Here is a 23,528-nt window from a genome sequence, read left to right as displayed (position 1 = left end):
ACACACATAATATACATTTTTCCAGTCTGGAATGTTTAGATCAGTGCTGGTGGCCTTACACACTTTGGTTTTCAAAAAACAGAGTCAAACTCCCATGGTTCATGGAAAAATGTCCATTAATACGCAGTTGTACCTTTGATCTTAATGCAAGCTGTAAAGGAAAATTTCCAGTAAATCTTTGTATTTCTCAAAAACTCTTTTATCTGGGTTTCTGCACTTTGCAGTCATTATCTCATGTTGCAATTATCATTTGAGTTATGATTATTATTCATCTATTGGGCACATGGCATCACTGTCAATATTCTTCAGTTACAGAGAGAAACTGATTCAAGATATCACGAAACTTAAAATGGGAAGCTAAAGAGATACCTTATATCTGCCCCATTGTTTAGCACAGTCCTTGGCATACAAGTAAGCACTTTAATTATTATTATTATTTTTATATTATCACCCTTCCCCCCACTAGACTGTAAGCTTCTTGTGGCAGGGAACGTGTCTACCGACTCTGTTGTATTCTCCCAAATGCTTAGTACAGTGATCTGCACACAGTAAGTGCTCAATAAATATGATGGATTGATTGTTTATTATTCTAATTATTTTTATTATTAGAGAAATGAGCAAACTATTCAGACCAACTGGCATAAGCCCCCAATCCTACAAGATCTCTTCTCAGTTGATGGTAACCCTAAATTGGAGCAGAATATTCAGTTTTACTTTACACAAAAGCCTCTCCACTTTTTTTTTAATTTTAAAGAACTGGCAAAGACACCGTAGTCATGCCTAGTGAGTACAGTGCACTGAACTGACTGTCTGATATGAACAAGAGAAGATCAAAACCCATTTTATGCTCAAAAGAAGCATAACATCCAATGAGTTAGACAGACATAGCAATACTCCAAAGCAGGGGAATCAGAATGAATAAATAAAATTAAATATTCAATCAACTACCACTCTCAGTAAGGTCTCGTTTAGAAACCACTCAGATCTACAGTTCACTCCATTATTAAAGAGCTGACTCCTTTATTCCCACATCCTACTATGAAATCTGCTACTTTTCCCTGGACTGCACTAACTAATGTATGGGCCTGGGGCTTGTTCATCCCCCACCATGCTCATACGCACATCTAACATGATCTTCAATTATGTCAACGCATGTCCATCAGACAGCAAGGAAACTGTGACATGGAGAAGCTGTGCACTGCTTTAACAACCAGCACGTAAACCAAAACCCGCTCCTTGTGGCCAAATCTCCAAGCAACACAGAATCCACAGCTGCACATCTCCTGCAGTCTAGGAGGAAGGAAGAAAATATTTTTTATTCCCATTTTAGAAATGAGGAAAATGAGGCAAAGAGAATCAAGTGGCAGAACCAGGACTAGAATACGATTTTCCTGGAACCCAGCCCCGTGCTCTTTGTATGAAGCCCTGTTGCTTCCCTCAGCCCAAATCTGAGGGACCACAGCTTTAGTGATATTCCAAGCTCTCCAAAAATCCCACCTCTTTTTGACTACTCTGACTGAGCAGCTACTGTGTGCAGAGATATGTAGTAAATTCTTGGAATTATGTAGATAAAGTAAACTCTGTGATCCCTGACTTCAAAGAGGAGCCATCTTTGGTGACTTCCCACTACAGAATTAGCGCAAGCCTCTGGGAACAGGAGGAGTGGTTTCAGGGTGTATAGAAAAGCAGCATGGTGTAATGGATAGAGCATAGATGTGGGAGCCAGAAGGTCATGGGTTCTAATCCCGGCTCTGCCACTTGATTGCTGTGTGACCTTGGATGAGTCACTTTGCTTCTCCGGGCCTCAGTTATCTCATCTTTAAAATAGGGATTGAGACTGTGAGCCCTGTGTGGGACAGGGACTGTGTCCAACCCAATTTTCTTGGGTGCACTCCAGGGTTCAGAACAGTGCCTGGAACATAGTAAGCACTTAACAAATACCATAATTATTATTAATTACATTACCCAGTCTTCATTTTTTCAACTAGCCTGGATTTGCATGATCAACACATATATACATACCCACAGTAGAAGTAATAGTTTCAATAGTATTTACTAAATGCCATTTTGAGCATTGCCCACAGTATTTTGTGTCTAAGTGCTTTGAAAAGTTCAGTAGAACCAGAGGCATGTCCTCTACCCACAAGGAGCTTACAATGTAGAGGGGAAAACAGGTATAAGTAATATTTACAATTATTAGAATCAGAATATACAACTTGGATTTGCTGTAAGCTCCACCCTTAGACCATGAGCCCACTGCGGGACAGGGACTCTGTCCAAACTAATTTTCTTCTATCTACCCCAGGTTTTAGTAAAGGGCTTGGCACATCACTTAATTATTACTATTATCATTATTAGAGGCATACTATTATGGTTATTATCATCATTAATAATAATATATAATACACAAGTGATAAAGATGAGAACAAATAAGCACATAAGTGGTCAATAGGTTGATATGACTGGGGTGTTGGGAATTAACAGAGAAAGGGAAAGGAAAGAATTGAGAGTTTATTACTCTGATAGGAACCAAATTTATTTTCCAGGGGATTTTTCATCAGTCAGAAGTACCATGCTTTTCTGAGCCACCAGAATGAATCCAAATCCCAGACTTCCTCCACTAAATATAAAACTTCCCCTGGATAGGAGGAGGAAGGTGAACTAAGGCTGACCCTGGTATTACTTAAGTCAAATGGCATAATGCATTCATTACCATCAGATGCAGCAATTACCTCAGCAGCGCTGAAATTTACTGAATAAATATAGTGTTGGAATGAGAAGAGACAAAGATATGCAGGTAGATGCAATATGCAAGGGAAGAAAACACCAAACAACACAAATGAGAGAAATAGTTACAAGTGACAGACAGGAGCTCTGATAAAGTCTAGGGAGTCATTTGAATGATTGCAGGAATAGACTCACAAGGACTTAATCAAGGAAGTCTGCCTAGAGGAAGTGGGTTTTGGTAGAATTTCAAAAGAGGATTTGGGGAAAAAGAAGGCATACTCTGGCAATGGCATCTGTTCAATGGCTCAGAAATGGGGAAATTTTAAACCACTTCATTTGTACAGAGCAGAGAGAAGGAACGTGGAGGAGGTTAGGGAAAATAGTTAACTGAGGAAAAGGAGAACTGATGGAGGGACTTGAGGTTAATTTCTGGAATCCCATTTGATTCAAGCAGCAACTGAAAAACCACTGAAAGCAGGGATTGAATCTACCGTTTCTATTGTATATACAGTGCTCTGACCAGAGTGAAGCCTCAAGAAATGCTAATGATTTATCACTCTATGCATCTGAGGGAAAGGTGACTTGATCATATTGAAACTGTAGGAAGATGATTCTATCTTGATTTAACTAAAAGAAGAAAAGAAAATTGTAACTATTTTAAAAGGCTGGACAGATCTGGAACCTTAGGGGAATCTTTCCAATTAATAATTGATTATAACACAGTTACATGATCTCCCAACACTGCTCATTTCTAAGAAGTAAGGAAAGTGCGAGTCTGTGATTTGCATAGATATTATGCAAGATGCATATTTTCTATCATATATTTCTCTTCCATAACTGTCACTGTAATTCTAAAAATTATTACAAGCTCAATATGTAAATGATAGTTTATGAGGGATGGCATTTTATACCCAGTATACAGAATAGTGAAAAGCTGGTTGTTGTGGTGAACAGAATTAGGAGAGAGATCTATGAAATTATTTTGATTCCCATTTTTCTAAATGACAACATGCATTTATGAAAATCATCCAGACCTTTTTTGAATGACTATGCATAGGAATATTATTTCACAATGTGTTAGAAGCAGCGTGGCTTAGTGAAAAGAGTCCAGGCTTGGGAGTCAGAGGTGTGGGTTCTACCTGACGCTGACACTTGTCAGCTGTGTGACTTTGGGCAAGTCACTTAACTTCCCTGTGCCTCAGTTACCTCATCTGCAAAATGGGGATTAAGACATGAGCCCCAGCTGGGACAACCTGATACCCTGTAACTCCCCCATAGCTTAGAACAGTGCTTGTCACATAGTACAGTAAGCATAGTAAGCACTTAACAAATACCATTATTATTATTATTAGCATTTTGAAAATACACACATTGCTTAAGACCTCTCAACAGGACTAGAGACAAAAAACAAATGTAAGGCCCAGATGAATGATTAAAAGAGTAGAGAGATTTCCTAACCTGAGTCATTTTGACCATCTCCTGGGCTTGGTGCAACTTACAGGCAGAAATGGATAGACTCTTTAGGCTACCCAGAGCTGCTTCTGAATCAACAGGAGAAAAATTCAACAGGTGGGTGTTCCACTGGGAAAATAGCTGGCTAGTATAGGTGATGAAGGGCACTGTGGCTCCTGAAGTGGCCACTCTGGCCACCACTTATTCATCTACTTACTGGTCTATCTACCCAACCTGCATACTTTGTTCCTCTGGTGCTAAACTTCTCACAATGCCTCAATCTCAACTGTTTTTCCCCCTGACTCCTGGTCCTCATCCTGCCTCTCGCCAAATCTGCCAGACAATTACTCTCCCCGCCGTTCAAAATCTTACTGAAGGCATATCTACCCCAAGAGGCCTTCCCAGACTAAGCCCCAGTTTTCCTCATCTCTCACTCTTTTCTGTGTCACCCTGACTTGCTCCCTTTGCTCTTCCCCCTGACCCCTCACAGCCCAAAAACAATTATGTATATATTTTAACTTTATTTATATTGATGTCTGTTTATTTGTAATGATGTCATTCTCCCCCTTCCCACACCCACCCCCCAGACTGTGAGAACATTGTGGGCAGGAATTTTCACTGTTTATTGTTGTACTGTACTTTCCCAAGTCCTTAGTACAGTGCTCTGCACACAGTAAATGCTTAATAAATATGATTGAATGAGTTAATTAATGGATGATGATGATGGTATTTGTTAAGTGCTTACTATGTGCTTTGTTAAGTGCTTACTATGTGCCAAGCACTGTTCTAAGCACCAGGGTAGATACAAGGTAATCAGGTTGTCCCACGTGGGGCTCAAAGTCTTAATCCTCATTTTACAGATGAGGTCACTGAGGCACAGGGAAGTTTAGTGACTGTCTAAAGTCACACAGCTGATAAGTGTTGGAGCTGTGATTAGAACCCACGACCTCTGACTCCCAAGTCCAAGCTCTTTCCACTAAGCCATGCTGCTTCTGCAGGATGGTCTATCAGGTTAGAGCACAGTACAAAGATGCAGTCACTTCTGAGGCAAATGGGTTCTGTAGAAAAACATTTGGGTGTGCATTTCAAAATTTCAATCTTCCTGCTTATTGTATACACTGCCTCAGTAAGAACATGACTGTCAGGATAGTGTCTATGATCAAGTCATTAAATGTGAATAATGGCATAGCTGGATTTTGAAAATACCCTGTCATTTGCCCCAAGAGTTATATACGCTTATTACCAAGTAATAGTCTCTGGAAGCCACACTTCACCTACACCTTCTTCTTTCTCTCTTCTTAATATTCTCTCTACACTGCCCTGTAGCGACCATTTTTCCAACATGGTTGTGGAAATAATCTTAGCTCTAAGGCCAGCTGTCTTGGAGAAACCTAGAGAGAATCAATCAATCCATCAGCCAATGGTATTTTTTGAGCACTGAACATGTGCAGAGCACTGTGCTAAGATGCTGGGAAAGTACACTACAATAGAGTTGTTGAGGCATGATCCTTGCAGACAGGAAGCTTACATTCTACAGGGGGAAACAGACATTAAAGTAAATTACTGAGAGGGGAAACAGTAGAGTAAAAGGATATGAACCTAAATGCTGTGGAACTGGGGTGAGGATCAGAGTGCTTAAGGGGTACATAGCCAAGGGAATAGTTGACAGTGTGGGGAGGGAGGATAGGGGATATGAGGGCTTAATCAGGAAAGGCCTCTTAGAGGAGATGTGATTTTAGGAAGGTTTGAAGGTGGGGAGAGAGGTGGGTTTCAGATATGAAAGAGTAAGGGATACCAGGCCCAAGGCAGGGGGTGGGGGGAAAGTCAGTGGCAGGATATAGTAGAGTGAGGTACAGAGATAGGTTGGCATTAGAGGAGCAGAGTGTGTCGACTAGATTGTTTAAAGGAGATAAACGCAGTAAGGTAAGAAGGAGAAATCTGATTGAGTGCATTAAAGCTGAGGGTAAGGAGTTTCTGTTTGATGTAGAGTTAGACGGGCAACCATTGGAGGTTCCTGATGGGTGGGGAGATGCGGCCTGAACATTTATTCAGAAAAATGATCTAGACGGCATAGTGAAGCATGGACTGGAAAGGGAAGAGACAGGAGGCAAAGAGGTCAGTGGCGGGGAGGATGCAGTCGTCAGGATAGGAAATAAGTGCTTGTAGTAGCATGGTAGCAGTTAGAGAGGAAAGGGAGGATTCTAGAGCAGTTGTGAAAGTAGAACCAACAGGATTGCCTGAGAAATTGAACCTGAGCAAGCTTGTTCCTATTTCTACAGCCAGAACGCCTTTCCACTCTCAGAAGGAACAAAAGTATTTCCTTATTTAATCATTATCTTCAACTGGCATTATTGAAAACCTACTATGTGCAGAACACTGAACTGAGGGCTTGAAAGAATACAGTAAAAGAGAATTGAGAGACACTTTCCCTGCCCTCAATAAGCATACAGTCTAATGTGGATACTTGTTGTCTTACAGGCCATGAAAGGTAACTAGCCTTCCCAGCTTTATCTTACAGTCACAATTACCATAAACATTTCAAACATTTTTATCTCCTTTGCTCTTTTTATCTTGATATCACCTTGCTTCATCATATTACTTCTGCTTTCTCTGGACACCTGTATTATAGCATTTCATTCCTATTCCATTCTGGTTTATTGCCCAAATCTCTCCTTTCATTTTTGTGCTGTGTCCTGCCTCAAACACAGAATTCTCTTGTCCTTCTGTTATTGAATGTCTTCCTTTCCTTCCATTCTGAAATTGAATTGTCTGTCTATCCTGTTGTGGTTTCTTTCTAAAACAAGATCCATATTCTCCAGGTTTTGAATTTTAAAATATAATTAAAATCATCTTTTCTGTACCTTATCTATCTCATAAAAAGCATATTTTAATATTTCAGTCAGTTGAGTGTAATAACCAATAATATATTACAAAGAACACTAATAAAGAAGGCAGGGAATGGCTGTGAGCAGCTTGTAAATTGTACTTTTTTGGGTGATTTAGAGCTTCTCGATGCCTGATAACAAACAAGGGTATCATTACAGAGGTAGAAGAAATACATCTTACTGTCACTCTTTCACGAAAATGTTGGGAAAACGCAATCACCACCAGGTGACTGACAAAGAACAGTGGAATTGTTGACGGGTGGCGGCACCTCCATTATGACTTTAGTAGATCATCTAAGCGTAGGTTTCCCCTTCATCTCAGGAGTCAGAGAGTTCAGGAAATGCCATGGGACCTCTAAAGAAAGTGCTCTTCTAGCTATTTCAATGAAGCAAGCTCTTCCATCGTCTTCCATTAGGTATTTTTGGAATCTCCATAAGCTAAATCATACCCACAAGGGTCCCTGGGGGAGAGAAGAGTGGTCTAGCTTGTCCCCAGAGGAGCATCGTGAATGGAGAAGTGGGTGGATGAGCATAACTACAGGAGCAGGATTATGGACCCTCCTAAGGAGAGCCACAGTTGGGCTTTGGTTAGGAAGTTTCTGGACTGACAACCTCCAGAGGAAGAAATTGAATAGAGTAATTGTGGTTGGCACAGTGCCATTCCCAAACTCTACCCCAGCCAGCTCTGTTCTCACTGGCATCTGGAGTGAAATGGGTAAGGAAGTGGATAGAGGTACAGAAGTAGGAATGCCAACAGTAAAAATGACAGGAAAAGAAGCAGGAGCAGAAAGGGTGAGTAGGGACTAAGAGCAGACCAGACACTGCTGTTAAGTTTCTTATGTAAATCTTGTTAGAACCAAGGTAAAAATCATAGATATTAAAATGGATAATAATGAGTTGGATTCTCCTTCTCCTTCTAGCTCTTTCCATGGCCATAGTAGCTATGCTGTTTATCCAGTGCTTAGGTTAGTGCTTGACATATAGTGAGGTCTTAACAAATACAAGATTGTAAGCCCACAGAGGGTCGGGGATCGTGGCAAATGCCCACCTGTGTATGGTCTTACACTGTTCTTTTTTATGGTATTTGCTAAGCACCTACTATGTATCAAACAGTATTCTAAGCTCTGGGGTAGGTACAAGTTAATTAGGTCAGACACAGCCTCTGACCAACATGGGGTTCAGAGTTTAATTAGAAGGGAGAATAGGTATTTTATCCCTACTTTACAGTTCAAGAAATGGAGGCACAGAGAAGTTAAGTGACTTGCCCAAGGTCACACAGCAAACATTTGGCAGAGCTGGGATTAGAACCCAGGTAGTCTGACTCCCAGAGCCATGCTCTTTCCAGTAGGCCACACTGCTTCTCTATGTGCTCTTCAAGCACTAAGCACTTAATAAATACAATTACTGCTACTATTAATAAACACTTAAGATGTCTAAAACCGAGCTCCTTATCTTCCCACTCATACTCTGTCCTCCCTCTAAGTTTCCCATCACTGTAGATGGCACCAACACCCTTCCAACCTCACAAGTCCCTAACCTTGGCATTATCATTTACTCCTCTCTTTTATTCAACCCACATACTCAATCCATCACTAAATCCTGTTGGCTTAACCTTTACGTTATTGCTAAAATCCACCCTTTCCCTCCAGCCCAACTTCTACTACATTGATCCAATCACTTATTCTATCCGCCTTGATTATTGTATCAGCCTCTTTTGGACCTCTCATCCTCTTGACTCTCCCCACTCCAATCCATACTTCACTCTGCTGATTGTATTGTTTTTCTACAAAACTGTTCTGGCCATGTTTCTCCACTACTCAATAACTTCCAGTGGTTGCCCATCCATCAGACAGAAACTCCTCATCACTGCCTTTAAAGCACTCAATCACCATGCATCCTCCTACCTCACCTCACTACTCTTCTACTACAACCCAGACCACACACCTTACTCCTCTATGCTCACCTTCTCCCTGTGCCTCTATCTCATCTATCTCACCACTGATCTCTCACCCATGTCTTTCCTCTGGCACAGAATGCCCCCCCCCAAGCCTGGCAGACAATTACTTTCCCTCCTCCTTCAAAGCCTTATTGAAGACACCTTCCCTAAGCCCTTTTTTTCTTTTCTTCATCTTTCTCCTACAAAGCCCCAACTTGCTCCCTTTATTCATTCCTCCTTCCAGTCCCGCAACACGAATGTACATATTTGTAATTTATTTATTTCTGCTAATGTCTGTCTCCCAGATGGAGACTGTAAGCTCACTGTGGTTAGGGAATGTGTCTCTTATATTGTACTCTCCCACATGCTTAGTACAGTTTCCTTCATCCAGTAAGCACTCGATAATACGACCGAACAACTGAATAGCTGACACTTATTAGGTCCTGTAATGAATTCATAGGCTCCCTAATGGACTGGAAGAGTGCCTGCACTTTTCTATGCCCCTAACATTTACAGCGAGGTCCAGGAAATTATTGAGATCCATGAATAGCCTTTCTTACCTTAAAATCTAAAAGAAAGAGTTTAAGATGGTCAAAGTTTTGGCCCTCAGCCAGAGAATTGGTTTAAAAAATGTCATCCAATCAAGAAGATTCATCAAGCTTCCACTTTTACCCTCTAGGAGTTTACAGTCTAAAAGAGGAAGAAGGAAAAGAGAGAAACAGAAGCAGAGAAAAAGGTAGGCATAGATATATGGGATAGAAAAGTGAAAAACATAAAAGCCTGGTAATAATAATGTAAAGAGGGCCAAAGAAGGGACCTTGATTACCACAGGATAATTTAAATTAATCATTAGTAAGGGCCTTTCTGATTGGGAGATCACAGGCATCTGTAAAGTTGCCAAGGGAGATCATGGAACATTCTTTCTGCAGATATTTAAGGATGGAGCCCTACTGACATGGTGACTGACATTGTGCAGCTGAGATTTGTCCTAGTCATTCATTCATTCATTCATTCATTCAATTGTATTTATTGAGCACTTACTGTGTGCAGAGCACTGTACTAAGCTCTTGGAAACTACAATTTGGCAACAAATTGAGACCTGAACCTCCTGTCTCTCCCCGCTTCAGTCTATACTTCACTCTGCTGCCCAGACTATTTTTCTACAGGAATGCTCTAGGCATGTCACCCTCCTCCTCAAAAATCTCCAATGGTTACCTAACAACCTCTGAATGAAGCAAAAACTCCTCACTACTGGCTTCAAAGCTCTCCATCACCTTGCCCCCTCCTACCTCACCTCCCTTCTCTCCTACAGCCCTGCCTGCACACTCTGCTTCTCTGCCACTAACTCCTCACTGTGCCTCATTCTCGCCCATCTGCTGTCAGCCCCTGCCCCACATCCTACCTCTGGCCTGGAATGCCCTTGTTCCTCACATCTGCCAAACTAACTTCCTTCCCCCCTTCAAAGCCCTACTGAGAGCTCACCTCCTCCAGAAGGCCTTCCCAGACTGAGCTTCCCTTTTCCTCTGCTCCTCCTCCCCTCTCCACCATCCCTTCTCCTTCTCTCTGCTCTACCCCCTTCCCCTCCCCACAGCCCTTGTGTATATTTGTACTTATTTTTTATTCTATTAATTTTATTAATGATGTGAATATATCTACAATTCTATTCATCTACTTTGATGCTATTGATGCCTGTCTACTTGTTTTGTTTTGTTGTCTGTCTCCCCCTTCTAGACTCTGAGCCCACTGTTGGGTAGGGATTTTCTCTATCTGTTGCCAAATTGTACTTTCCAAGCGCTTAGAACAGTGGTCTGCACACAGTAAGTGCTCAATAAATATCATTGAATGAATGAATGAATGAATGAGACAATCCCTACCCAACAACGAGCTCACAGTCTAGCAGGGGAAGACAGACAACAAAACAAAACAAAACAAATAGACAGGCATCAATATAAATAGAATTACAGATATATACACATCATTAATAAAATAAATAGAACAATAAATATATTGTTCATTGTGTAATATATACACAAGTGTTGTGGGGTGGGAAGGTAGGTAGAGCAGAGGGAGGAGTTGGGGTGATGGGGAGGGGAGGAGGAACAAAGGAAAAGGGGGGCTCAGTTTGGGAAGGCCTCCTGGAGGAGGGGAGCTTTCAGTAGGGCTTTCAAGGTGGGGAAGAGAGCTAGTTTGGTGGATGTGAGGAGGGAAGACATTCCAGGCCAGAGGTAGGACAGGCAGGGATCAGGGTTCAGTGGCGGGACAGATAAGAACGAGGCACTTTGAGGAGGTTAGCAGCAGAAGAGTATAGTGTGCAAGCTGGGCTGTAGGAGAAAAGGGAGGTGAGGTAAGAGGGAACAAGGTGATGGAGAGCTTAGAAGCCAGTAGTGAGGAATGCTGCCTGGTGCTAAAATTTTATCCTTACATACCAACAGACACACCTTCTCCTTAGGATTCCAGTCATTCTCCTTAACTGGTCACCAAAATATATTTGAACAAAGGGTCTAACTACTTCACAAAAGCAAGAACCTGACACTCCACTGATCGAATTGACAGTTTTTTGGTATGTGCCTTTGACAACAGCTGTCCTTCTCCAGACACACACTCCCAGAGTTAAAAGCTTCCTCAAAGCTCCTTTACAGATCAGAAGTCATAACTATGGAGCAGAGAAACTGTATAAAATACGGAATGGGCAGGCAATTTGGGCATGTTTTATTTCCTCCAACCCCTTTTTCATGACTGCTATGTCAAGGCCCAGGGATGAGTTATGAAATACACCATTCTGTCAAAAAGCCCTTTGCCCTGCACTGTGCGTTAGCAGTAATGAGTGCACTTACAGAAAATGATTACAATTCCTCAGAAAAAGACACAGATCTCACACTATTTAGAGAAGAGGTAAAACCATTTCTCTCTCTTTCTTATGGGGTAATACCTGACTGTAGTTGCCCAAATCTGCCATCCATTCAGTCATTTCAGCACTCATGCATTTCCTTATGTTTATAAAGATTACTCATTGGTTAGTTAATTTTTGAAGTGTTTTTTAGAGGCCACGATATTCTTACTTCTTCTTGTGAACTCAGAACTAACTATAGGTTCATATTTTTAATATTTGCTAGTTTCCCCCTTTCTCACCTGTGAATTGACGCCTTGTGGTGGCAGGACAGTTTTTGTCCACTGATGAAGCTTAGAGTTTTGCCATATAGGGCTACCCATAATGGAAAGGTCTACTATGAAGCATCAAAGTTGATTCATCTGTGCTGGGTAGCAGGGGCATGGGAAAGAATCAAAGGCAGATGATCAAGTGATCAAAATATTGATCAAAGATCAAAGACAAGGGCAGAGACTCAAGTTTTTACTGCACAGAAAAAGTCAATGGTAAACCACTTCCATATTTTTACCAAGAAAGCTCTAAGGATGCAGATACCAGAATGACATTATGACAGAAGATGGGACATTCTGAAGAGGGTGTGTCCATGGAGTCACTAGTAGTCGGAAATGACTTGATGACATTTTAAGAATGAAGAAGATTCCCTTATAATTATAGATTACAATCTCCTCATAGGCAAAAGCCATATCTTGCACTTCAGTAAATTCTGAAAATCCCCTAAGTGGATACTACAGTAGAGACTCATTTTAAAGATTAATGACCATGGTGATGATATCTGTTACGACAGAAGGATAATTCCTTTGATCTTGATGCTCCCAGAGATTGTGGGTTCCATTTTGGTCTTTAAATCCATAAATACACTGATAGGCAAATTCATGGTCAACTGTTGTGGAGACTAGGCATTGCGGTTAGGGGCGGTGGTCCTAAGGCTGATGTGAGGGTACTTTAACTGTATGTATGGGGAAGACTGGAAGGAGGACAACTGGGTGGGGCAGACAGTTCCTTGCTTACCACAACAAAGCAGGTACCAGGAGCCACACAATACTTAGTAGAACACAAAAGTAGGATAATATCAGGGCAGTTTCAAGGAAAATTAAGTTTATAGCTTACTGTCCCTTGAAACTGCCCTGATACTATCCTACTTTTCCTGGCATATTGCCAGGAAAACTATTGATTTTGGTAATATTGAAGGGGCAGGAAAACCTCACTTGTACCATCAGCCCAAGAAGGCCATACTAGCTGACCCAACCATGACCTTTTTGCAAGAACACCAAAGATGCCCAACCAGGGGACCCTCTGAAATATGGATACACACCTCAGAAATGTCCTAGACCACTCAGACTGTTGTCAGAGGCAAGGGTGCCCACCTTCATAGAAGAATCACTGAGGGAAAAGGAATGTTGAATGGTAAAAAAGGAGTCCAGAGAACAACTCTTTGTCCTGCAAATTGGAGTCCATTGGTCCCTCACTGGACCAATGTAAAAGTGAAAGAGTAAACTGCACTGTTGTAGACCCCTTGACATTCTGCCCCAATGTTTGGACTGATAATTTTACCAGGACCGTACGTGGGTCCTTTACCATTTTGGGGGGTGTTTCTTATAGGTTACCCTGTATGTTGCTGATGGGAGACAGTTGTTGGAAATATCCTAAAGTTTCCCTGGGAATATCTTCTTCACATAAGTTCTTTGTACCTATTTAACTGTACCTTCATTCTGGGAGGGAAAGTGACTAGCCCAAATTGCTATAGTGATCTCCTATACAGGAAATCTTATTTCACATTTGCAGATTTTGATAACTACATGGCTAAGTATTGTTGATAATGAGTGTATTCTTGATGATAATCAATCACTCAATCAGGTTCCTCCTCTTCCTCCCACCCATCAAGGCACATTTCTGGGTCCCCTTCTATTTTCCATCTACACTCATTCCCTAAGAGAAGTCATTCACTCCCATGACATCAACTACCATCTCTATGTGGTTGATTCCTAAATCTACACCTCCACCCCTGACCTCTCTCTTTCTCTACTGTCTCTCATTTCATCTTTCCTTCAGGATGTCTCTACTCGATTGTCCAGCTGACACTTCAAACTTAACATATCCAAAACAGAACTTCTTGTCTTCCCACCCAAACCCTGTTCTCTTCCTAACTTTCCCTTCATCATAGTCAGTATCACCATCCTCCCTATCTTAAAAGCCCATAGCCTTGGCATTATCCATGACTCATTTCCCTCATTCAATCTGCATATTCAATCCATCATGAAATCCCCTGAGATCTACCTTCACAACATCATTAAAATCTGTCCTTTGCTCTCCATCCAAACTGCTACTTTGCTGATCCAAGCACTTATCATATCCTGCCTTGAATACTGCATCAGGCTCCTTGCTGATCTCTTTGTCTCCTGGCTCTCCCCACTCCAGTCCATACTTGACTCTGCTGCCCAGATCATTTTTAGTCCATTTTTTTCCAGTCCTCAAGAACCTCCAATGGTTTCCCACCCTTCTCCATATCAAGCAGAAAGGTGTAAAGAGCACTGGCCTGTGACTCAGAGCACCTGAGTTCTAATCCAGGCTCTGCCAAATGTTTGCTGTGTGACCTTAGGCAAGTCACTGAAATTCTCCTTGCCTCAGTTATTCTGTTTTCCCTCCTACTTAAACTTTTAGCCCAGGGTGGCACAGGGACTGTGTCCAATTTAATTCACTTGTCTCTACTCCATAAATTAAAACAGTGTTTGACACACAATAAGATCTTAATAAATAACTTTAAAAAAACTTAATCATCTCATTTTCTACTGCCATCTAGCCTGCTCACTCCAATCCTCTATCACTAACCTACTCACTGTAGCTTGCCCTTAACTACTATGTCACTGACCCCATACCCATGTCCTCTTTCTGTCCAGGAACTCCCTTCCACTTCATACATGACTGATCATCACTCTATCAACCTCTTCAAAGACTTATTAAAATACATCTTCTCCAAGTGACCATTTATAAGTATGATATTTGATATGCTTATAGATTCATTAAATATAGATATAAGTATACCTATATCATACATACATATGAACACACAGACACACATATACATTTACATGGAGCTGGGATTAGAAGCCAGATCCTTCTGACTCCCAGACCCATGCTCTATTCCCCAGGCCACAATGGCTGCTCTGCACATGGCAAGTCATGAAACTCCAGATGGCGTGGTAGTTCCATGCACAGGCATGTTGGTGATGTCGTGTGTGGGTAGAACAGTCCTTTTACATAACTATTATGATCATCCTTGGATGGACAAGAGCACTTCAAGACTCTGAAGCTCCTGAAGGGATCACTTTAGCCTGACGATCTCCCTTCGTGGGAAGAAGAATTGCCCACATAATCTCAGGTTCCCAATTGTCTCAAACATCACAGACCTGGCTTGCACCTCCATAGAAGACTTTCACCTATACTCCTGCCTACGATTACCCACAAGATATAAGAATGCCATTTTGGTATTCCATGGACTCAAATCCAGCACTATGTTATTACTAATTTAATTTTTCCACAATATAGCCTTTTTCTTTGCAAATGTATCTTGGGCTTATGAGTGACAACAGGACTTGTTTAGGAAACCAAACAAGCTCTTTAGCTACATTCGACTGAAATTAAGAGACCAATATCCATTTTGTCAGAACTGATCAATCTACAGAATCTCATTCAAAGCCCACTCTTGAAGCCTGAGTTTATTTAACAATGGCAGTGCCCCTATTTCTATCATTAACAGGCCAAATAGTTCTTTGGTGAGTTAGGTGGTTGTTTCTAGGCACATGACTTTCAACCAGAAAAAAGAAATGAGGTAAAGGACAAACAAAGATCATCTCATTTCTGGAAGTCATACTGACCTCTGATTTTCTCTTTTTAGCCCCACGCAGGAAGGAGAACTCATTTGAAATGCAGAATGCGGCAAAAATAGCACTCAGTTAATAGCTTATGGGAGCACCCAAGAGGGCAGATACTGAAGACATTTTATTCACCAGGATAACAAAAATAGTAAGGGTGTTCCTTTTACTTTTTTTAATAAGTTGAAATTATATTATAGAGTGCATCTTGCCTGTTTCTTGAAATTACTGAAGCATTCCCAAGGCCAGGGCCACGATGGCAGATGATAACAAGATAGTAGGTCTTTTCAGACATTCTGCCAAAATCAATAGTATTTTAGTGGAGCTTCAGTGAGAAAACAACTTGTCATGCCAGCAGCTAAAGCAATATGTGTCAACAAAAAGAAACTGTTCTTTTTACATGCTCCAGTCTAATAGAAGGCAGTGTTAAGCATGATTGCTGGTGGTATTATATCACTGATGATGGGGATAACTCTGATTCAAAGACCAATGTACAATAGTGAAAAAAACATTTTTTCCTAACTTACAACTCTTCAGAGACAACTACCATCGATAACCTACAGGAGAGATGCTTGGCATCATCTTTTTCCATTGGAAACACAAGGTATCATCTTTGGGGAACTAGTCTTTCCTTGGTTTAGAATATACTCCTCCACAGTGTTCATGGAGAGATTAAAATATCCTTACATTAACCCAGGAAGACCATGAAATGACTTGAACAAGGTCCCACAGCAGGCAAGTGGCAGAGCAGCTTTTGACTCAGTAGGCTACCCCCTTCTTCTGGAAACATTATCTAACTGTGGCTTCATCAACACTGTCCTCTTCTGGATCTCCTCCTATTTTTCTGACCTCTCCTTCTAGGTCTGTTTTGCTGGCTCATGCTCTACTTCCCACCCTCTAACACTGGAGTACCTCAAGGCTCAGTTCTAGGTACCCCACTAGTCTCCAGGTACACCCTCTCCTTTGGAGAACTCATTTGCTCTATGGCTTCAACTACATCTCTAAAGAGATGACATCCAAATCTACCCTTCCAGCCCTGATCTTTCTCGTTCTCAGCAGTCTCACATTCCCTCCTGCCTTCAGGACCACTCTACTTGGTTGTCCCACTGACACCTCAAGCCTAACATGTTCAAAACTGAACTCCTCATCTTCCCACTGAAACCCTGTCTTCCACCTGTCTTTCCCATCACTGTAGTCAACACCACTGCCTTAACTGTCTCGTAAATTCATACCCTTGGCATTATCCCATACTCACATTTTTTTGTTCAATCCCTATATTCAGTTTGTCATTAAAAGCTGTCAGTTCTACCTTCATAGCGTCTCTAGAATCTACCCTTTCCTCTCCACCCTAACTGCTACCATGCTGATCTAAACACTTTTCCCACTTTTACTATTGCATAAGCCTACTCACCAACCTTGCTTGCTGTCCCTCCTCTCTCCAGTCTGCACTCTGCTGCCCGAATTATGTTTCTGAAAAAAATGTTCAGTCCACATCTCCTCACACTTTTAAAACCCCCAAAGACTCCCCATCCACCTCAGCATCAAAAAGGAATGCCTTTATCATACATAGACTTTAAGGAGCTTTAAATCAACTCTTACCCTCTTACCTTACCTGCTGATCTCCTACCACAACCCAGCCCTCTTACTTTGATTCTTTAACCCCAAGCTACTCTCTATACCTTGGTCTCATAGCATCCTCCCTCTGAACTGGAACTCTCTCCTCTCTCATATCTGACAGTCCATCCTTTTCCCCACCTTCAAAGTCATCCTTAAATCATATCTTCTCCAAGAAGACTCCCATGACTAACCTCTCAGTTCCCCTACTCACTTTTCCTTCTGGCTTGTCCATGTAATTGGATCTGTACCCTTTAAGCACTTGATAACCACCCACACCTAAACCCACACCACTTAAGTACATATGATTCTACCCTGCCATTTCCCCAATTTGTAATTTATTTTAACTTCTATCTCAGCCTTTGGAGTGTAAGCACCTTCTGAGCAGGGATCATGCCTGCTAACTCTATTGCACTGTACTCTCCCACGTGTTTAGTAAATCTTCTACACACAGTAAGCCATCAATAAATGCTATTGATTAATTGATCAACTGGAGCTGGGATTGGAACACAGACACTCTCAATCACCGATTTGTGCTCATTCCACTAAGCATGCTGTTTTCTGCTTCCTTTGTTTCGGGATGAACCATCTATAATCTTCAACATTTTTCTTCTACTTCCATGCATTACCCTCTGTGAACTTCTCATCCCTGAATTTTTCCAAATGTCTTTCAAAAATGTGAATATTTACAGCCTGACCAACTTCCTGTGGGAGGAATTTTAAATGTTTCAAATTGCTCATTGAGGTGTTCCTTTATGTTGCTTTTGAACCTCCCACCATCAGTTTTTAATGTACTGTGGGATTTTGTGAACCATAATTGCTCATTTACCCTATTCCTACTCTACTATCAAAAATAATCAGTGTTGGGGTTTTTTGAGCACTTACTGTTGCAGAACACAGTGCCAAGCCCTTAGGAAAGTATACTATGGGTCCCTGCCTATAAGGAGCTAATAGTTTACAGGGGGAGACGACATGAAAATGAATCACATAAGTAACATTAATTTTATTAGTTAAACCAATTAGTCCTTGTTCATAATATGAAGACATCTATGATGAGCCAGATTATCCCTTTCTGCTTAAGATGGGAGCCTTACATAACACTTCAAGACCACTTGGGTGGAGAATTGGCCTTGAATTGTCATCCAGATAGTCTGAGACTAATTTGACTTCAATTCAGTTAACATCTTTTCCTAGATGAACAGCTGCAAGACCTTCTCTTCCAAGTTCTGACAATGTTTCTTTGTGAAGAAGATGACAAAATAGCTCTATACATTTAGGGATCAAATGCCAAAAGGACCATCAGTCAGTGTCAGCACTGGTCTTATCAAATAACCAAAATACATGGACAAAAATCTCTTGATCATAAGTGTCATCTTTTTCAGTAAACAAGCTCTGATAATCCTGCTGGGATTTTCTGGATTGGGTCATTTTATACAACTGAACTCACTGTTAAAGCAGTATCTGTCAACAATATTTTTTTTCATGCCATTCTATCGGCTGCCTTGTTATTCACATATTTCCCCATTATTGATTTGTTGTTCATTTATTTAGCCACTTGGGCTACTATTTCTATCTATTCTCCTACTTTTAACTATGTAATATCCCTCGATTTTGTCTCATTTTTCCCCTTTGGATGGTAAGCTCCACAAAGGCAGGGATCATGCCTTTTAGCTCTTCTGTACATTCTTTGAACACCTGATAAAGTGCTTTTCTCTGAATATGTTCCAAATAAATGGTGATAATGGAGTCTCCTGTTGAGAAAAATGGGAAATTTTTGGCCATAAATCTTTGGGATTGAGAACCTGAGTGAATGACCCTATTATAAGGTTAGTGGTTTTCAAGGAGCTGTCTGTCGTTTCAGCCAATCATTTTCCTGCCTGGGCACAGTCTATCAATCAATCAATCACTCAATCAATTAATTAATCATGCTGGGAAGCAGCATGGTCTAGTGGATAAAGCATGGTCCTGGGATCCAGAGGACCTGGGTTATAATCCCTACTCTACCATTTCCCTACTGATTGTCCTTAGGCAAGCCACTTAACTTCTCTATGCCTCAGTTTCCTAAACTGCAAATGGAGATTAAATGCTCATTCTCCCTCCTACTTAAACTTTGAGCCTCATATGGGGCGAGGACCATATCCAGCCTGATTAACTTATATCTACCCCAGCATTTAGAACAGTCATTGACACATAGTAAGAGCTTATTAATTACTATAAAAATATTAATCAATGGAATTTATTGGAGGCTTACTGTACGCAGACCACTGTACTAACACACTAAAATGAACATTGATTTGGTTTCTCAGTTCCCAGTCTCAGTTCTCTACTGCTACAGATATATTTAACTTGGACCATATGCACAAAAACTCTCTTCCAATTCCAGAACACTAACCCTTCCACCTTTCCATATGCCCTCTTCTTCAAAGCCCCCACCACTAGTGCAAATATCAACCTACAGGCCCAGAGGAGACTGGTCAGCTGAAAGCTTTGAATTCCCCTTTGTTGGCCTACAAAACCAATCAGGCACCAATCCAGCTTTACAGTGCTAGTAGACAGAGATGGATGGGAAAGACTAAACTTTGGGGAAAATACAAGATAATCAGGTCGGATGCAGTCCCTGTCCATGGGGTACTCACAGTCAAAGTAGGAGGGAGAAGAGACGTTGAATCCCCATTTTGCAATTGAGAAAACTAAGGCCCAGAGAAGTAAAATGACTTGAACAAGGTCACAGAGCAGGCAGGTGGCTGAACCAAGCTTGGAACCCTGTTCCTCTGTCTCTCAAGCCCATGCTCTTTCCATTAGTATACCTTGCTTCTATTGGGCCACCCAAGTGTTATCCCATTCCAGGGCCCAAGACATTTCCAGGAATTTGCTGAATGACATCTTTGTACTAGGATTTTCACTCTGTATCTGCCCCTCCCTCAGCCCCATAGCACTTATGTGCATAACCATAATTTAATTTATATTACTGTCTGCTTCACCCTCTAGATTGTTAATTGTGGCCAGGTAACATGTCTCCCAACTTGATTCTATTCTACTCTTTCCCAAGGGTTCAGTAAATACAATTGATTGATTGATTGAGGCCAGGGAGCAGCAAAGATAGAGAGGTAAGCACAGGTTCCATGCAATAAGACCATCTTTATTCTTCTAAAACTCTCCACCCTGTGCTGTCTCACATATCCTCCTCCTCTTTATTGCAGATCATGCAATTATGGAGAAATAAACCATGCTTTTCAAAACTCAGCAATGAGATATGTAGATTTTTGCCAGTGTTTGATATCTACACCTGGTCACCGACACAAAAAGTGCACTTTGAAAAATTAAAGTTCAATATATTTATGCAATTAATGAACCTAATTTGCTTTTCCCACTCTTGTAGAGTGGGAAACGTTTGATAGGTAGCTAGTCTGACACTTTCTGAATCCATCTGACCAAACTTTCAATTACCATTCTATGCCATCTGCAAAACAGAACAGATCTGAGCTGAACCAAAATGTGTGCCTATAATAATTAATAGAGTATCTATAATCATTTGGATGTTCAAACCCTTCATAAAATGTTCTATATTTTAAGAATAACATTATCACAATTGGATGTTGTCCAAAAAGATTATTTTTGATTGACCTAGAGTGGCTGTTATAAAATCTAATGTACCAGGCTAATTTTCATATTCAGTTTGGGAAATGGAATTCTCTCCGACACAAAGAATCCAATAAAATAATATTTTTCCTATATAAGATTTTATGATGTAGCCTTTGATTTTACTTTAACACCTTGCAAAAATGATAAATCAGTTTGTTCCAATAACAACAGCAATTCATTCCCCCACATTATGGTAACCTGACCATGGAATACTAATTCAGGCACTGGTTTCGAAATGCCAACCTTAGAGTGATTACTTTTCCAATATTTATTTTTATCAGGCTTTTCTCGGGTGGGGGAGGCGTGTTACCCATAAAAATGGAAATGTCAACAGCTCAACATGAACTGCTGCAGAGTCCGATTTATCTCTACTCATAGAATTATTTTTTCTGATAACGACTCATGTTCAGTTTTTCATCATAATTCCATACAATGCAGATCCTTCAATCCCAAGCAATAAAGTCTGTTCCAGGGAGAAATCTGCTTGTCTCTTAAACTCAACTTTTCTTTAAAATGTCTTCTCACTTAAATTGCTGCCACTAAATATTGTCTTCTAGCACCCTGTGCACAAATGCAAGCTTCTCCCAGAGTGCCCTTTGGTACTGGCTCAGCTGTGGTTCCCAGAAAGGGATGCAGGCTTGGGTGAAGAAAGTGTGACTGAAAGGAATGGCATGACGTCCCTATGGTCAAATCCCAGGTTCCCCTTCTCACCTGCCTTTGCTCAACTTTCCTTCTACCCCAGATAAATGCAAAAAATCCACAACCAAGGACTCTTTTTCAGTTACTGCACTCTCCTGGAGTCTGGGAGGAGAGCTGGAGAGACACTTGGTGCAACTGGGACTAATAGAGGGGATTTTTGAATGAAAAAAGGAGAGTGAACTCCCACTGTTTCTAAAGGACTTTTAGCACCCTGAAGAGATTTGATGCTTTAAGCACAGAAGTTCGTGGCCTTTTCCAAACTGTTCTCTTCATATTCTATCCTCTGAAAATTGCTCATCTGTTTCTTTCCTAACTCACTTCAAATATATCTACCCTCCCTCCCACAGATCTTGTCCAGGATGCTCCAGTGCAGCCCATCAAAAGCTTAACCCAATCCAATTCCCCTATGCTTTGTGTTTTTCTCAGAGCTTGCGAAGAGAGGAAATCTGTAGGTTCTGGGCCTCAGGTTTCTCACTGTTGTTTTGAAGGGTTTCTTTTTGGATTTGTTGTATCCTGACTAAAGAAAGACTTCCCCAGGGACAGCTCTGTGTTGGCTTCTTTGTTGTTGGGGAGATGTTGTTTTTAAAAACCAGGAAAAAATGTCTTCCGTAGCCGACTTGGCAGAAAATGAAATGATCCAATAAGGGACTGAGAAAGTTCATAAATACATTTTGGGGTGGTTCATTTATCTTTATGTCAGAAGACCTTCAGGACTTGATGGCAAAGACTGTGCCTCACTCTTCTATGGCATATGAAACAGATGAGGGCCCAGAATATTTCCACTGCTGAGGAGGACACAGATAAATTCCGTCTTGGAACCCTACTCAGGACCCATAACTTAGCAGCTTACTTACTTTTTTATGTTTCTTTTACAGTGTTTATTATGTGTTATGTATGTGTTGGCCTCTCAAGGTTGCACCTGGAGAGTTTCCAGTACTCTACTCATCTCGGCTATAGGAGGGAGAGTCAAGCAGAGGCTAATCCAATCCATTCCTAGCTTTGGCAGTGGCTAGCAAATGGAAGGCAATCTGCTACAAGTTAAAACTCACCCCTGCTGAGAGAGAGTCGAGGTAAACCACTTCCATAATTCTCCATTCTATTCTCCATAAACCAATTTTACCAAGAAAAGTCTATGGACACGCTACCAGATGACTGCAGATAGAGAGTGGGGCATTCTGGGAGAGAACAGTATCTCTCCCAGATACAGTCCGTGGTGCCGCTATGGGTTGGAAATGACTCAGTGGCATAAGACAAGACAGGTGTGTATTAAACTCTGGGTAGACACTGGAGAATCAGTTTGGGCACAGACACTGTTTCACATGGGACTCACAGTCCAAATCAGAGAGAAGAGGATTTAATCCCTTTTCACAGATGAGTTTACCGAGGAACAGATAAATTAAGCGACTTCCTCAAGATCACACAGCTAACAAGTATAGAGCTGAATTAATACCCATGTCCTCTGTCTCTCAGGCCCCTGATCTATACAATTCTGTTATAATGTTGCCCTGTACTCTCCCAACAGTTCAATGTCCTGCACAACATACCCGATCAATGAATGACCCAGTAGGCCACACCGCTGCCCATACTGAGGGGGAATCATGAAAAAAGAGTGTTTGATTTATCCAACTCAGCATTCCTCAAGGAAAAACGTATTATCAACCACGCATACTAATGTCTTCTCCCCCAATATCTTTTGAACCCTAGAGGACAGGATCTGTATCATTTATTTCTATTCTACTCTAGGGAATTTTAAAGTACTTAGTGCAGTGTTCTGCACAGAGTAGAGCATGTGCTCAATAAACATTATTATTATTATC

The sequence above is a fragment of the Ornithorhynchus anatinus genome, chromosome 18 (genome assembly GCF_004115215.2).
Source record: "Ornithorhynchus anatinus isolate Pmale09 chromosome 18, mOrnAna1.pri.v4, whole genome shotgun sequence".
Lineage (NCBI taxonomy): Eukaryota > Metazoa > Chordata > Mammalia > Monotremata > Ornithorhynchidae > Ornithorhynchus > Ornithorhynchus anatinus.
This window is presented reverse-complemented; position numbering follows the sequence as displayed.